The sequence below is a fragment of the Gopherus flavomarginatus genome, chromosome 2 (assembly GCF_025201925.1).
Source record: "Gopherus flavomarginatus isolate rGopFla2 chromosome 2, rGopFla2.mat.asm, whole genome shotgun sequence".
Taxonomy (NCBI): domain Eukaryota; kingdom Metazoa; phylum Chordata; order Testudines; family Testudinidae; genus Gopherus; species Gopherus flavomarginatus.
In genome coordinates, this window is record NC_066618.1 from 169,974,889 (window position 1) to 169,990,098 (window position 15,210).

Here is a 15,210-nt window from a genome sequence, read left to right on the forward strand (position 1 = left end):
AAGGAACACAAGGTGATTCAGAAGTAGGACGTAGCCCAGGGAAACAGCAGCATGTCTGAAGAAACAGATCTAGCTGCTTAATACAGGGTCCCTGAGCTGAAACCCAGGCACTAGACCAGCAGCAATTTCCAAAGGCCTTTTGCCTTATATGAACACAGGCAGACAACAAAGTATATGCAAAGGGGTTATGCTGAGAGTCTGATTTTTCACCTTAGGTTCCCCAGTGCCAGACTGCCATCTGATATAAAAGATGCATGGGGCAATGTCCCTGTCAAGGTATTTTTCCCCACTTTGAACTTTAGTGTCCAAAAGTGGGGACCTGCATGTACCCTTCTAAGCTTAACTTCTAGCTTAGATCTGATAGCGCTGCCACCAGCCAAAATATGGTGTTTGGCACACTTTCTGTTCCCCCAAAACCTTCCCTGGGGAACCCAAGACCCAAACCCCTTGGGTCTTAAAACAAGGAGAAATAAACCATTCCCTCTCCTTTCCCCCTCCCAGACCTTCCCCTTACTGGGTTACCCTGAGAGGCTACACTGGTCCAAACTCCTTGGATCTTAAAACAGAGAGGAATTAACCTTCTCCCTCCTCCTTTCCCCCCACCAATCCCTGGTGAGTTCAGACCCAATCTCCTTGGGTCTTAAACAAGGGGAAAAAAATCAATCAGGTTCTTAAAAAAGAAAACTTTTAATTAAAGAAAGAAAAAGTAAAAATTATCTCTGTAAAATCAGGATGGAAAATGTTTACAGGGTATTTAGCTCATATAGACTAGAGGGACTTCCCCGCCCCTAGCCTGAGATTCAAGTTACAGCAAACAGAGGTAAAAATCCTTCCAGCAAAATACACATTCACAAGTTAAGAAAACAAACATAAGACTAATGCACCTTTTCTAACTAGTACTTACTATTTTAAACATGAGAGACTGTTTCAGAAAGATTGGAGAAACCTGGGGTGCACGTCTGGTCCCTCTTAGCCCCAAGAGCGAACAAAAAAACAGCACAAACAAAGACTTCCCTCCACCAAGATTTGAAAGTATCTTGTCCCCCCATTGGTCCTCGGTCAGGTGTCAGCCAGGTTCACTGAGCTTCTTAACCCTTTACAGGTAAAAGAGACATTAACCTTTAACCATCTGTTTATGACAGTCCCCTTTGGGGCCTCTGGCAATGATAACACTACCTTGTTGCTTTCACTCACCAGCTATGTCTACATTTGAGTTGGGAGGTGATTCCCAACCTACACAGATGTATCTGTTCTACCTCTGCTCTAGCTAGTGGCTAAACATGACAGTGTGGGCAGTGGCTTAGGCTACCCATTGATTATGTAACCAGGGGTTCAGGTGGATACGTACTTGAATGGCTAGCCCAAAGCTACTGCCTGAGCTATCCTGGCTGCGCTTCTATTTTTAGCCTGCTAGCTCCAGTATGTCTACGTGAACTGGGAATCACACCTTCCAGCTTAAATGTAGGTATAGCCTAAGACTGTAAGTATTGGATTTTTGGCTGATCCCTATGAGAGTTGTCAAAGGGATGTGGGGGTAGACAGAACAGCTCTCTGTGCCTTCCACTTCATCTTGTACTCCTGTGTGTGGGAACTAGACTCTGTTCCTGAAACTTCTAAACAAAACTGTTCATGGTACAAGGTTAACTGCCCGGCTGTCCCCTGTCAGGCCTCTCTCTCAGTCCACCCTCTGAGGTGTCAAGCCTTATTCCTTTACCTATCCTGGGGTGGAATATTCCACTTCAAGACTGGACTCTGGGCTACATTTCCCTGTGTATCTACTGTGCTTACCCAGAAGGTTTGGCTGGGTTAAGCACATATTGTTCTTCTCTTCACTAGTCTGTGACTAGCGGTGTATGTAATGATGAGACAGCCTTTTTCAAACCAAAATATTGTTTGCTTTACAGTAGAAGCAAAGCACTTGGAGAAACAGGATTTTAAAATAAGTCAACATATGTCTATCTTATCTTATCTAAAGGCTCATCCACCATCTCTTGATGGAAACGTAGGCAGGCCTAACAACTTCTGTCTTTCTGTCCAGTTGCCCTTGACACCAAGAGAAACCCTTTTTCAACTTCTAAGTTCCTCTTGTTCTGAGTTCCAGGGCTTTGGCTTTTCTGCACAAAAACAGCTTTGCAGGTTGGCTGGGGACTAGATAAAATCAAAGTCAATATTTTGGGCATTTTCTCTTAACCGCCCTTAGATATTTGGCTTATCTTGAGCTGTTCTTTTCCCTTCCTACTAGTTTTTTTTTCTTACAGACCTCTACTGCATTAACCCAATATAGTCATACAGTAAAGATCACAATCAGCAACACACAGTTTTCATATATTATTGCAGAGACGCTTCACTTCCATTACAAAACTAACTGTCCAGTATTCTGATACTGTCTTACCACATAAGCCCTCTATTCTGATGCCAACTACTGTATACGTAGAACTCTTCATCATGTAAAAGAAATCCGTTCTTGCAGATTCCCATTGTGTTTTGAAACCATGAATGTAAACTATGTAGGACCACATAGAACCTAGGACTGAATAGGACCTAGCTTCTAGTTCTGTTCATGTAGTCTTGCGAGTGAAATAGTGAACTCCAGTGGATGCAAATAACAGAATTTAGATATCTAGTTCTCAGAGCCCATATTTTCTAGAATGGCACATGAGCATTTGCAAACAGAAAAGTGCATGAAAATGATTTATGCACCCACCTACCGTTTTGCATTTACGAATACAGTAACTGAAGATGCAAATTATGCAAGCATAGTTTTTCCACTTGTAGTTATGAACCCCTGTTTATACTCAGAAGTTGGAAATACAAACTCTGTCATTTGCATTTTCAATTCACTGCTCCCACAATACTGTGTCTGTGAATACTGGTAGGAGCAAAGATTGAACTGCAGAAAGGAAAACAGAGCCAATTTTTGGAAAACTTGAAAATAAAACATAAAGAAAAATGAGTCCCTGTTTAAATATTTACTTCATGTTCAAGGTAACTGAAGCAAGCCAGAAGTTGGCTGATAAATACTTTGGAAGCTCATGATCTAAAACTGCAAATCACTCACCCACTTAAACTCCCACTGAAATAACTTCTCTTCCTCTGACTGAAATCAATGGGAATTTGGCATACTCAGTGCCCAACTCAAGGTGCTCAGCACTTTGCAGGATCAGACACTTGCATCACCTAAATCAATAGCTGGGCTCTGTGATGGGCTTCTCAAATTCCAGTTTAAAAGTGGCCTCTTACATCAATAAGAGAAGCTGAAGACCCATCTCTCACACCTTATGACTTTTTAATGTAAGAGCATTGTTGTTATAGTGCTGGTAATATTTCAAAACTAACTGTGCAAAGAGCACTTTAGTGGCTCTCAGTAGCAGGAGTGCTAAAATGTTGTTACGCTATCATCTGGTGCTACCTGTACTCACAAAAACACTACCACAACACTTGGAGAGCAAGGAAATCAGATCAAAGTTAATATTGATTCCTGAAGGGAAGCACCAAGTAGTTGTTATGACAATGAACTACAGCTGCAGTAGTTCTAACTGAACAGAATCGCAACATGCCCAGACTTGGGAGTATTGTTGAAATTAATTATCTTCAACCAGTGTATTGTGGGTGTTTGCTGTAGGCATTTCACAGACACCAAGGATCTGGGAAATGCAACTTTCCAAAGCAGCAGCAAGAAATGATGTTCCATGTTTAGGAGAGTAAAATAGAGATGGGTGGTGGGTAGAGTTGCATTGAGGGTTAGAGAGAACATGGGCTGTGAGTTTTCAGAATGGTGAATACAGGGAATAAAATTGTTGGTGTTTGATGCTATAGAGAAGCATGTAGTTATAATTGGAGATATGGGAAAGAGGGACAAATATCTTTGGAATAAAATAAACACCCCTAATTTCATCCGTTCTTAGAATCAAACTTGAAATAAACTTGTTTATTCCTTGATTGAAAACGGATGCCCCCAAATCTGGGAAATATGTGCTCAGGTGATTCTCTGAGGGGCTAATACCCATCAGCTCAATGGAAAAGTCAGTCAGTGGGAGAAGAGGATGCTTGATGCATCTCAAGATGGTTCACAGGACTTTATAGCATATTCCTATTGATGATTAAAAACACACTTACCAGAAATCTCCTTAGCAGGGCTGTTTTCATAAGATTTCCATCTCACTAATTTTGGAGAGTGCACATAAGCTTCATATCAACATTCAAACCAAAACAGTACTCCAAGCCTTTTGATACTCATTTATCGGTGATTACAATGGGACAAATTCTGTCCTTATTTACAACTGTGCAATGCTACTGATGCCAGTGCATTTGCATAGTTGTAACTGAGGACAGACTGTGTCCTAATTTGCACAGATAACAGCACACATACCTTCTTTATGCTTTTACATCTTATCTCCACTTTATACTGATGCTATGTCTACACTACAGATTACTTCAGTATAACTTTTAGTCTCTGGGGGGTGTGAATAATCCACACCCTGAGCAATGTAAGTTATATACCTAAGCGCCAGTGTAAACAGTGCAATGTTGGCAAGAGAGTTTCTCCCACTGACATAGCTACCGCTCTCTCCCATTGGCTTAGAGCATGTTCATAAGAAGTGCTACAGCAGCACAACTGTATCAACCAACCAAAACTTCTCTCTTTGCATAGCCTTGGGATTTAAGGCTCCAGGACTGTATGATTTTTTTTTCATTTTTAAAGCATTTCGCAGACATTAAGGCTCCATGTTCCCCTTCTCCAAATGGTGGAAATCTGAAACCACAGATTCCTTCCGTTACATCCTTCCATTTTGCATATAACTCCATAAAAGATCTCTCTGAGTTTTTGAGTTGTGGGGTAATTGACAGGGAGGGTTTGGATCACGCACATTCTTTCGTATTCCCGCCCACCCCCCAGCCTCACACTTGCAGAGGAAACCAAAGCAAGTTATTATACACAGGCTGAGATTTTTCAAAGGCAACTAAGTAATTTAGCAGCACAAGTTCCAACGAAAGTCAATGAAACTTGTGCTCCTAACTCACTTGCATCCCACCAGCAGTCTACAGAAGTTTGTGTTTCCCTTGTATATTATGGAAGCCCTTTTAAGGAAAAAAAATGGGGGTCAGTGGTGTTTAGAAACAGGAGATATACTGTCAAGGGGCTGCTGAAGTAGATGAGGAGATGGCAACATGAAGACCAAGTACAAATGATGGATGTCTCCAGCACATTGTCTCAGCTCAGTATGCATTCAAGGCTGAAGCCCCAGCAATTTGTGTGAGAACAAACTTCATCAAACAAAGCAAGAATTAGAAGGAAATGTTGCAGGTACAAACTTCCAGCATGTTCCCTTTCTAATGTATGCAATGTCCATGGTATGGGACTAGTAAGGGCTTGAGTCTGCTTCCACTGAGGCAAAGTTCCCATCAGCATCAGTGGAAGCAGTATTAGATTCTTAATCCTCCCACCACTGCAGAGTGACTAGACAAGTATTATCATGCCATTTGACAAGTTCAGAATTCAGACTACTGTCATTCCTCTCAGGGATGTTAGCTATTGCAGCCTGTAAACAGAGAGTGCTTGTTACGGATAGATATGTATGGATATTACACTATCTGGAAGAACCAAGAAACTACCAGCCTTTTATAGACAACCTAACTAGCCAATTACTCATACAATTTTGAGGGAGAGGGCATAATTCTAACTTTTATCAAGCATTCCATTCCTTATTTATATCTGTAAGAGAAGAAGCTGTCAGTGCTGATTGAACAAACTTTTCTCTATCAAGGTCTTGAGTCATTAGTATGTAGGAGTGATTCTGGCAGGAAAAAATATTGCCTCTCTCATTGGGAGACTCTATTTTAATGTACATACCCTCTTCTTTGATAAAGTTGCTAATTACACATTCACTTAATAGTTAGAACTTTTATATACTGTTCAGAAGGAAATAATAAGCAGTTTTTCACAAGTGTATTAGAGGTTCTTTGCTTTCCTTTTTAATAACCTACCATGAAAAATGTACCAGTAAAACAAGTTTAAGTAAATATTACAGGGTCTGACTTAGGAAATCAAGCAAAGAGTCAAAGCTTGACAGCTGATATTTAGCCTACTCAGTTATACTATGTGTATTGAGTTATGTATTGGTTATAGAGAGTCTAGATTAAGGAAATTTACAAAAAGAAATTTCCCACAGGTCCCAACACTGGTTCAGGTGAATAGTGTTAAAACTGACAGAAACCTTAGAATGCAAGGAACTTACAGCCAGAAGTAGTTTTATTCTGATTTAGTTAAAGCTATTTAAATGCAAGTTTAATTGAAAGGATGGTAACAGCTCTGACTACTGAAGCCTTTTTAGGATCCCCACTAGTTTTAATACCAGTTTAGCTGACCTATTGTTGGAACCAGAGGGATTTTTTTTATATAGTCAACCAACCTAGATGTGGCCTAAATGTTAGAATTCCTACCTCCTCTTCACTTCAGATTTGAGTTATTGTTTGTTTGAAACTTTTTCACTAGATGCAAAAGCTGTACTAAAAGTATGTCTTTAAAAAATATAACTTCTTGGGACATAGACTATGCAAAATGATCAATGGCTCTTAGGAAAGAAATAGAAAACCTCTTGAATAAGCCATGTTGCAGGTCACCAGAATAATTCCAAATATCATAGAGCTAAGTTTGGCAGACATAATGTGGCAAAACAACATCTCAGTGCCACCCTGGGTTGCCATGTGTTCTTGAGGGGTGGGGGAGAGAAATGAAGTTATGCTAGCAGAGAATTTGGCTTTGAGAATTCATCCCCCAAGGAGAAGGAAGACCACAGTCTATTGTTTCCACTCAATCACAAAGCACACTCTGTGCTGGACTGGCGTCACAATGTAATTACTTTGCAATATTAAAGTTGTCATGAAAAGATTAGGTTTCACTATACTTGGTAAATGAAACCTGAGCAAGAATCTAATCATGCTTCCCACTTCTAACATTGTCCATTGTTTAATGGTAAGACAGATCTATTGTGGCATGATTGGAGGGTTCATAAGTGTGACAGTGCAGTATTTGGTCTTTTACCTTTTTCTATATTTCAAACCCAGCTCAGTTCGGTAGTGATTGCTGTCAGTGGCCTATATACAATAAGCTTGTTGATTTTCAGACCCTTTCACAGCTGATACGTATTAGTCAAGAAAAAACACCCCGTAACTGACGTTGTTGGCAGTCTTCACAAAAGACCACTATCTTTGTCCTGGAGGTGTTCTGTCTAGGTCCAGGTTGAGACATACCAACAAGCAGTCTACGATGCTTTTGCCCATGTTGTACCTTTTGAGTGGATAAACAAAGAATGCTTTTCTCTCGAGTTGTCAACCACTCCACTCCCACTGAAATCTAAAAATGTTCAACACTGGAGTCCTAGGTCATATTGTGTGACTGGAGTCTAATTTAACATAATTTAAAATACCTCTTAATCTCACTTAGGCTGCACATTGAGACACTTCATGCTACTATTTAAAATATAGACTAAATATAATTAATCATTTTACTAATCCTTGTGTGGCACACTGTCACGGAGTCCCCAGGCGATGCTTTGGAACTGCTCCCTACAAAGCCAGTCAGGACTTTGGGGAGCCCTCTCTCCCTTGGAGCAGACTGTTTTCAGGGCAAGAAACTCACACGGCTTCACCTTCCTGGGTCTGACCTTGAAGCATTCAGCATATGCCCCTCCATGCGCTTCCCACAGCGAGTCCGCCCAGGCAGGGTCCTGGGGAAGCCAGAGGGCCCTGCACTTCCACTTTGCAGTCAGACGTGACTCTCAGCCAGCCAGTAAAACAGGTTTATTAGATGACAGGAATATGGTCTAAAACAGAGCTTATAGATACAGAGAATGGGACCCCTCAGCCCAGTCTATTTTGGGGCTCAGCGAGCCAGACAGCACTATCTGCACTCACTTCCCATCCCCAGCCAGCTCCAAACTGAAACCTCCTCCAGCCCCTCCTTTCTGGCCTTTGTCTCCTTCCCGAGCCAGGATGTCACCTGATCTCTTTGTTCACCTTTAGCCATCTCCTTGCAGTGGGAAGGGCCCCGGCCATTTGTTGCCAAAAGACAGAGTGTCAGCCATTTATGCACGCTGGAGAATTAAGAAATACATAGGGGAAACTGAGGCACCCACAGAGTATTCAGAGGAAAATTAAGATCAATCCCACTTCATCACACACACTCATGAGCTGTGATCTGTCCTGATCAACCAAATATTTCCTATTATATACAGCACATTACCTACAGTGCATATGAAACTAGTTGTGGAATCCTCCATTGCCAAAAGAATTACATCGCTGTGGTTTTTTAATGAATACTTTCAAAATGTTGAAATGCATATACAGGGTTTGTAATGAATATTATATATAATATATATAAATTGCCCCTTTTGACCTGAGTAGCTAGTTAAAAATCCTGTTAGCAGGTTGTTCCACTTAGGAGAAATTGGTAAGGATTGGGTATTTCTTTAATGCAGTTTTGTTTATTTACAAGGAATGTACAGAGTTCTGTGTCTCTGAGTGCAGAGACTACCTCTTTTGACCACAACACCAAGAGCATTCTTTTCACCTTGACCCAAAAACATCTTCCTAGGTTTCTTCCAGCATCAGCAAATGTGCTTTTAGCGGCTCTATTGAGTGCACACTCTCTCTCCAGGATATTTTGTCTGTTCTAACTCCCCCCACACCTGTACTCAAAATAATACTTAGCAAAAGCTTCTGCATAGGTTCATTATGTTTATAGTTACATTGATTGAAGAGTGAATTCACCCCTGTCCATCTCAATGAGATTTTACCTCAACCCATAAAAAGGTTTCACCAACTCAGATACTTCCTTACCTTACCTAAATTACCATGTGACTTATTTTGCATTGTGCTCGATAGCGTAATCACTTTATCATATCCGCTGTACTGCATTACCACTCCAGAACACCCGAGGATCAAGATATTTATATCTCATTAAGAATTAATATGGTAACTGTATATTTAAATAATTCTCAACATAAAGTATTAAACATGCACCACTTTGCATTTTGCTTATCATTTTACATAATTTGTCTAAATATAGTTAATTACAGAGCCAGATTTATTTTTGTGACAGGTGACATTTTCAAACAGTATGTTGCTCACATTATTTCATAATATTATTTCCACCATCTCTATTTTGGTATATCTCAGATCATACTACCTTTCTGGATTCTTGGTGCTTAAACGTTCCATATCCATTACACCCACACTTGTCTGCTAGCAGAATACATAGCATAATTGGATCAGTGTTCATGGTCAGCAGCTTCCTGATGCCTGAAGATCACTATTTTCACCTATGATTTGACCCTGCAACTCATGATCAGCTGGACCCTTCCTTTTCTCCCTGTCATACTTTCATGGCTTTCCACCCTAGGCCCTGATTCAGTAAAGCACGTAAACAAGATCTTAACTTTCAGCATGTTCTTAAATGCTTTGTTGAATAGAGATGGAGTCTAAGCACATGCTTAAAGTCAAGCAGGCTTTGCTGAACCAAGGCCCTACGTAAAATGATTATGAAAAATGTGTGCTTTGTAGTGGGACTTCAAATGCAAAGACAAAATACAGATTTGCAAGAGGAAAAGTTCTGATTTAGAGGGAAAAATAGTTTCCATTTGTTTTCTGCTTTTGAGTATTACCAGAACAAGAATTGGTTAATAATCAAGAGATTATATTATATAGCCAGTGTCACAAAATTAGATTAAAGGGCATATTCTCCTCTCACTGTATATGTAACTTCTGTTACTGCTAATGTGTGTTGCATGTCCTTTTAGGACAAGAAAATACCTCTTAGTTCTGTAATTTAGATGTCTTTCATTTGTATGGTACATAATACCTGAATTTAATAACATGTTATGCTCAATAGTATTAGTTGATACTTGAAGATAATTAACAATTCTAAAGATTCTAGCCTATTTTAAAATAATATAATATTAATAGTCCCAGTCCTGCAGCTGCTGCATGATGGGAACTTTTACTGATTTAAATAGGAGTTCTACCCAGAGAATGGCTTTAATATCAGGCCCAATATTTTGGACCAGATCCTACTAGCTCTTTCAGCTCCTGCTCATTGCTTCTTCTAGGATCTGACAGTGTGGTTGTTGTAGCCACCAGTAGTCTCTCATTTTAATGTTTTAGATTTCAAACTCTTAGAGCCAAGGAGCTGTGTTTTGTTACGCGATTGTACAGTGCTAGCACAATGGAACATGGGCCTCCAGCTGCTACTGCAATATAAATAACAAATCTTATTAATAGTTACTGAGAAACTGTAAGGGCATTTCTATTTGCCTATGTCATAAACAGATGGTTAAGGGTTAGTGCCTCTTTTACCTGTAAAGGATTAAAAAGTTCACCTAGCCTAGCTAATACCTGACCAGAGGGACCAATGGGAGAACAAGATGTTTCAAAAGGAAGGAGGGAAGTTTTCCTTTGTTGAGAGTTTTTCAGTTTCAGCTGGAGTGAAAAAGATCAAGGAACCAGCGTCTTATCAGAGTAGTAAGTTTTAGAAAGGGATAAATAGGTTCGTTTATTTTCTTTGTAACTTGTCTTGGTATCATTAAGGGAATTATAAAAATTGGGCATTTGGGTATTTTTTCTTTGTGTAACTAAATTTGTGCCCAGGGGAACATCCCCTATGTTTTGAATCTGTTGTCTGTGAGAGTAGCTGGTATGCTAATCTTTCCCAGAAGGTTTTCTTTTACCTTTCTTTTCTTTAATTAAAAGCCTTTTTTTCTTAATACCTGATTGATTTTTTCCTTGGTTTTTTTTTTTTTTGATCCAAAGGGATTGGATCTGGACTCACCAGGGATTGGTGGGGGAAAAGGAGGGGGGTTGGTTAATTTCTCCTTGTTTGAAGATCCAAGGGGTTTGGATCTGTGTTCACCAGGGAATTGGTGAAGTCCCTCAAGGCAACCCAGGGAGGGAAAGTTTTGGGGCGACAGGGAGTGCTCCAGACACTGAAATTCTGGATGGTGGCAGTGTTACCAGATCTAAGCTTGTAATTAAGCTTAGAAGTGTCCATGCAGGTCCCCACATTTGTACCCTAAAGTTCAGAGTGGGGAAGGAACCTTGACAGCCTATAATAATAGTGACTTGTTAGCGCTAGTTTTGCCTGTCTCAGGAATTAAACCTAGGTATTCTAATGAAAGAGCTTGGAATAATCCCTCCTTTTGTTGCCATTCTTCACTAGAAATTGTTTTGTTTTCTCCGTGAATATAAAGTACCATTAGTGATTCTACTCTGAAAAGGGACTGTTAGTCAACAGACCTATCATCTGTGTGAATTCAAAGTTGTATCCCTGACTAGTCATAAAAGTAAGTTGGTACTTCTATTAGCAGTTCCGACAGAGCTAGCTGAGCTCTCTCTGCTGGACACTCACCAAGATGCTGTGTTTAGACTGAAATTCTTAGTTCCTGAGTGCCTCTAAGCCCACTTACCTGAGCAATATGTAGGCACCATCCCTGGCATCTGGCTATCTCTAAGGGTGCAGGCTCTCTATTTAGTACTCCTGCCTCTGAGTCGGACCCCACGGTCCCACTGTCCTAGGCCTCAAGACCAGTGCTGAACTCCTCAAGTCTCTCCAACAGCTTAAACTCTCCATTTTCTAGAGCTCCAACCTATAGGTACTCCACTTTAGAGCTTAATCCTTCAGGAACACATGTCAGTTTTGGCAAGGAACACAGATTTTGCAAAGCAACTTCTTAAACACATGGACATGCTCTTTATTCATTGAGAAAGCGGAGAGACTTATAGATCTTAGTAAAAATAACAAAAACTGCCTGCAAAAATACTCTGCCCATCATCCTCACCACTTTAAGAGCTCTCTATATTTTGTCTGCATTGGAGGTGTAGGCGTGTTGATCCCAGAATATTAGAGAGACAAGGTGAGTGAAGTAATATTTTTTTACTGGATAAATTTGTTGGTGAAAGATAACAAACTTTCGAGCTACATGGAGCTACACTTTCTTCAGGTCTGGGAAGATCTGGGGTTTGGTCAGTCCATTCAGGGTCTCAACACCCTTCTCTCCTCTTGCTCTGCCTTCCTGTTTTCCCTCCCTGCCTTTGCAACAAGTTCTCTTCAGCTTGTTCAGGTCCGTACCGTAGTCAACAGCCCCAAGTTCAATGAGCATGTTCCTTTTCAATAGTAGTTTTCTACACCATTTTCTTTTTTCTTGTTTTCTGCAATGGAATTTCAGTTGTTCTAGCCATCCTTCCCTGCAGATAACCTGGGGAAGAACCAGCTTTCTTTAGGTTGGCTATTCTCATAAACATACCTATTGTTTTACTGTGGCCAGTATCTTATAAAAGCCATTCAGGGTTAACTACTTTTTTGAATGCCCTGTAGTTATGTCCAGACAGGGTTTGTGATATATGCAATCAGTCCTTTCTAGCATATGGCTGACTGAATATACACTAAGGGTTTGAGTTGTACATAGAGTTCATAAACGTTAATCATAATTCATAAATTGTACATAGACAGATGGCCTGAACCTACACAGTGTGCTATTTTTTATCCCAACCTGTAAAGGAGAATATATTGCTTTCCAATTGTTGTTTTATTTTGATAAATAAAGAGAGCGAACACTTAGACTGTGAGCATTCTCAACCAGTTGTAAAATTACAGTTGCCAGTTTTGCCTGAAGCAACGAAGCTCAAGCAACAAACAAATAGTAAAAATTTCCCTGGTCTCTTCTCACAACTCACCACACTACATTCTCTCTCATTCCCAAAAATCAGAGAGGATTAGATAGGCTTTGAAGCATGCCCTAGAGGTCAACAAATGAGTTATCTTGGACCAAAGTTTCTTGAATGCAATGGATTTGCATAGGTGTTTCTGAGGGCATAAAATGAAGACTATAGGGTTAAACAGGTGTCACTGAGGAATTTGTTTGGCCTTTAGAACCTTGATTACTGGTGGTGATGAGGGGGAGTGGGATGGGAGGAGAAACACAGGTTGACTGTGCCAAAAACAATTGTCTGTTCTCTTGTAAATCTAGCATACTTGACTCAGAAACTCCTGAGACATCATGCCATTTTGACATTCACTTCTCAGAGCCAAGCTTCACTTAAAAACATTAGAATGAGACCAATATGAAACTTTTTAAAATAAGGTAGCTGATAGAAGTAATTTCTAAAACTTCTAAGTTGTAAATAAATGCACATTGAGCAATGAGTTTGACCTGATCCTATTCCCACTGATGTTAATAAATAATTCAACTGTAGTAGTATCAAACCAAATAATTAAGTAAATAAAAAAAATTAAAAAATAATCTGTATTAAATGGAATTTCAGCACCTAAGACTTTCTCAGTCTCTTTTGGGCAGAAATAAGAGGTAGTCTCTTCCATTTTTCAAATTTCAAAGAATAAATAGAATTCCTATTTATCAAATTCAAATACTGCTACATAAAGAATATTTCTAGTAATATATAGTTACAGAATTTTTATATTTTTATGGAAATCTGCTCCTTAAATTGAATGGCCTATGTGAATTATTTTTTTTCTAATATAACTGTCAACACAGAACTGAAGCAGCACTAATACTGTAATTAACTAATAATTGTACTGATCTTTTTTCTGTAAGTGTATGTACTTATTAACACTTCCTTATGAATAATAAAAATGTTGACCAGAATCTCTTGCTGTTTGTCATCATTCCAATTTTAATGAATAAGAGTGTCATTTTATTATAATTGGAATAATATTGGTTATTCAATGCTATCATGCTTCTTGGGGAAACCTAGGCACCTTGCTACCACCTGCTCTTTGCATGAGGAATTCTTGTCTGTGCCTGTCGGGGGTTCAACTCCTATTCCACCAGCCTCAAGCACTCCCCCTGAGCCCAGGCAGGCTCTCCTGTCCCTCTGCTGGTCGGCAACTGGCATGCTCCCACCTCCAATCCTCAGAGCATCTCTGTGGAGTTCCCAACCTACTGGATACTCACAGAATGTGCATATCCTCTATTCCCATAGGAACAGTATCCCACAGCATATCAGCTACATCGAAGGACACAGCTATGGTTAACTCACACTTAGATTTGTTTATGGAGAAAGCAAGTGTACATTTATTTAATGAAGACCACACATTCAAATGATAGCAAGCAGAAATACAGTAACTCTTCACTTAATGTTGTAGTTATGTTCCCCATAAGAATTAATGTAAATAATGGGGGTTAGGTTCCAGGGACACTTTTTTCACCAGACAAAAGACTATATATATAGTATAAGTTTTAAACAAACAATTTAATACTGTATACAGCAATGCTGATTGTGAAGCTTGGTTGAGGTGGTGGAGTCAGAGGGTGCCTTGCTGCTAAATGATGAATTGACACTCAGCTGAGCCCTCAAGCAGGGCCGCCCAGGGGACGGGGGGCAAGGGGCGCAATTTGCCCCGGGCCCCACAGGGGCCCCCACGAGAGTTTTTCGGGGCCCCTGGAGCGGGGTCTGTCACTTGATCCGGGGGCCCCAGAAAATTCTGGCGGGTCCCGGGCCCCCATAGCTTCTTCCACTCCGGGTCTTCAGCAGCAGGGGGTCCTTCTGCTCCGGAACTCACCACCGAAGTGCCCCCAAGACCCCGCCGAAGTACCCCAGGCCCCCTGAATCCTCTGGGCGGCCCTGCCCTCAAGGGTTAACATGTTGTTAATGTAGCCTCACATTCTGCAAGGCAGTACAAATGGAGGGAGGAGACACAGTAGACACACGGCAGTGGCTAAAATTATTCCCTGTGGAAACTGAATGTGATGATGAACCAGTGCTATCCAACTGGAGTGTACCACTCCTTCCACTTTCCAAAGTGCTGGGGGGAAAAGGGAGGGGGAGAGAGAGAGTGTGTGTGTGAGAGAGAGAGAGAGATGTATATTGACCCTTTAAGTATGCTGACCCCACTCTAAGTATACTATCTTTTCAAGTAGATCAGGAAGTTGAGACAGCAGCTACTGCCAGCAAGTGCCCTCTGTCCTGAGCTCTGTCCTGTCCTCTCCCTGCTCTGTGGAGATGGTAACAGGAGCGGTGAGAGGGGGACATCCTGACATCAACACCTCTGCTCCTCCCCACCCCCTGCACAGCAAACAGGAGTCTCCAGGGAGCAGCTCCAAGGCAGAGGGCAGGAGCAGCACATGGCAGTGGGGGGAGGGACACTTGAACTGCCTGGCATTTGCTAGCCCACTGAGTGACTGCCACACAGGGAACTTA